Source organism: Oryctolagus cuniculus, chromosome Y (genome assembly GCF_051225735.1).
Source record: "Oryctolagus cuniculus isolate XC-2025 breed Fujian yellow rabbit chromosome Y, ASM5122573v1, whole genome shotgun sequence".
Classification (NCBI taxonomy): domain Eukaryota; kingdom Metazoa; phylum Chordata; class Mammalia; order Lagomorpha; family Leporidae; genus Oryctolagus; species Oryctolagus cuniculus.
Genome location: NC_142889.1, coordinates 15,196,627 through 15,199,542, shown reverse-complemented (window position 1 = coordinate 15,199,542; position 2,916 = coordinate 15,196,627). Strand labels below are relative to the sequence as shown.

Sequence of the window (2,916 nt, the reverse complement as noted above, 5' to 3'; positions counted from 1 at the left end):
CCCACCATGAGTGGCAGGTGCCAATGGGGGGTTTCTATGATGAACCTGCAGAGCGGGCTCTCAGCTCACTCACCAACGTCAATGAGTGATGGGACCTGGAGAGGGGTGTGAGGAGTATGTGGAGAGACAGAGCCATTCGTGGCCACCCCTCTGGGTCAACAGTAGCTGGCTGTAGGACAGCGGTGCCCAGCAAGGGTGTGAGCAGGCTACAGCCTGGCCCAGGCCACCTGTGGAAGGGTCACTGCAGGTGGAGCTTCATTGTACCAGAAGTCTCGCTTGTCCCTGCTGAAGGGACTCTTGGGAACCAGGAATGGGTGAACTTTCTGGCTCTGAAACTGGAGGGCATCTTCCCAGGCACAACCCCACACCCTCAAGACTCTGCAGCCAGAACTCAACCTGCAGAGAAAATGACTCCACTGTGGACACTGAAGCCTGCCTGCATGAGGAATTCCCTTTCCTACGCAGCCTTTTCTGGCTAGAAAAGCGACAGAACTGAGGTGGCTGAGATACAAGTTACAGGGGCATGAGTTTCGCTGGGAAGAGTTGGAGCTGGAGCTGCTCCTGTGATGGCGGTGGCCAGGAGAGCAAGATCGCCAGTGCATGGGAGACCTGGCCTCAGGGAGGAGACCTTCTCATGCGTGGGGGATAACCCGTGCCACATAGGAGGTGGCAGAAGCATTCTCCTGGGAGGACTGAATCCCCAAGGGGGCAGCCTGGGCCAGGAGGCCAGCACAGCAGTAGCAGTGATTTCCTGGCCATCAATTTGTGCTCCATTCATGTGCTTCAGGGCCTTCTCAGCCTCCTCAAACCCCACACAGGCATAGCCTTTGGACAGATGGGTGCATCCTGTCGACAGGCATGTCAATCATTTTAATCTTCCCATAGGTGGAAAATATCTCCATGATGTGGTCCTTGGTCATGTTCCTGGTAAGCCTCCCAATGTGCACTTTGGTGAGTTTAGGGGATGGGTTCCGTCTTTTCCTTTGCTTTCCATCTCTTTAAGGTGGTTTGGATTTGGAGCCCAAGTGCCTTCTGTTGTGCCTGTGCCAGGAGGCGCTCCAGGAGCCAGAGGAACTGCTGGAGCTGGAGCTGAGGAGTGGCTTGAAGCCGAGGTGGAGCTGGAGCCCTTGCTGGTGCTGGAGCCCAAGCTGGAGCTGCAGCTGGAAGGAGACCTGGTGCTGCTGCTACCGCTGGAAGCGCTGCACCGCTTTCATGCCTGGTCCTGGCCGGGGTCCTTCTCACTGGACTCCTTGGTGGCCCTTTTATCTTTAGAGCGGTCCTTAGACTTCTCATCAGAGCAGTCTTTTTATTATTTCCTTTGACTCCTAGCAAGCTCTTCTTTTTCACTCCTGATAAATCCATTCTGCCCTTCTGAGGTGCTCAAAGCAGCAATGGTGGCCTCGCTTTTCTGAACTTCCACTTCTAACTCAATTCTGAGAAACGATCCCTAATTGATTGCAATTTATGCCATAGAGCAGCACCTTCCCGCCACCGCCACCCCCTCCTGCTCTCATGGGCCGCTCAACATAAACATCTTTAAAATGAAATGTCTGTAAGATTTTTCATGTGTTTTTTAATTACTTCAAACACTACATGGAGAAATGAAATATCCATGAGAATATAAAAGTCAAGAAATATATGAATGAGATGATTACCTGTCTGAGAATTCTGCTAATTCAGTGCACCTTTAATCTTAGCATGATAAATAAAAACAATAGAAATGCAACAAAAATCTAATTCAATGTAGAACTACTTGGAAATGATGCTTGAATTACATTCCATACCCTCTCTTAAAATATACAAAACCTGAATAATAATTATTTTCTTATTGTTATTGCCTATATAAATATCTTACATTCAATTGTCTTATAACTGCCACCAGTACATTTAATGTAGTTTTGTGCTATTATTAATAATAATTATTATTAATCACTATATAGCTGGCACTTACCTGAATGGATAGTGACCATGCAATGTATAATAATGGTTAACTAGAAAATTGGTTGAGTCTCTAGTACTCTTATAAGTTCACTCAAATGTTTCCCAAAGAGCTTCACCCTTTATGAAAATTTAATGTAATGTTTATTAATTTAAGTAGTCATCAATGAATAAGTCAAATGGAGTGTTTCATATGAAGTCAAAAGCATCACTTTTATACACATATTACAGAATATTTATGCAGTAACACTTGACTAACTAGAATTTATTGTAGTTGTATTTGAATTTTTAGAAACAAGATCTATTATGGAGTCTTTTCATACACAAATGCCAATATCAACAGTTACATTTTAAAAAATCTTCTAATTTCAAAGCAGCAAAAAGCTGGTATTTTGATCATGCAAAGATCAGCAAGTGGATAAATTAGCTCTATTATGATACATCATACATAAAAGCCTGAATTTTACAAATGTCAAACCCCCAAATTACATACAAAGTCATGCCATTGTTTTACACTAATTCTACTAAAATAATAAAGTTACATATAGTATCAGAAAATTTCTTAACACTATTGGCAGGGCACTCATCCTCCGGATGGGGGACTCCTATGTATTTTTGGAGAGCTTTCCCAGACTTATTTCCAATTTGTGCACTTAATGAAAGGCACAAGACGTTTTACTTTAGAAGTTCTTCATGTTTACATCAAATGGATTGGCCACCCTCAAAAAGATCAGTACTCTGGTTTCTTGATATCAATGTTAAACTTTCAAAAATACAACCCTATCCTATCCAATCCTTCTTGATAATTGAGTGTTCTCTCACTGTCACAATTTTAAGTACAAGAGCTTTTGTGCTTGTGTCTCAAAACTATCAGTTTGACCCTTAATATAAGATAACTGGGTCATTCAAAAAACATACTGAACCACAACCATATGGCTTCAGGAAAATGTTCTGGTTTTGCTCCATCGAAGTGATAGC

The 2,916-nt window shown here is 43.3% G+C and overlaps 1 pseudogene; it reads right to left on the bottom strand.

Annotated features, from left to right (window-relative positions):
- Nucleotides 1–206: 206 nt before the first annotated feature.
- Nucleotides 207–1,413, bottom strand: LOC149119276 (uncharacterized; annotated as a pseudogene).
- Nucleotides 1,414–2,916: the final 1,503 nt, after the last annotated feature.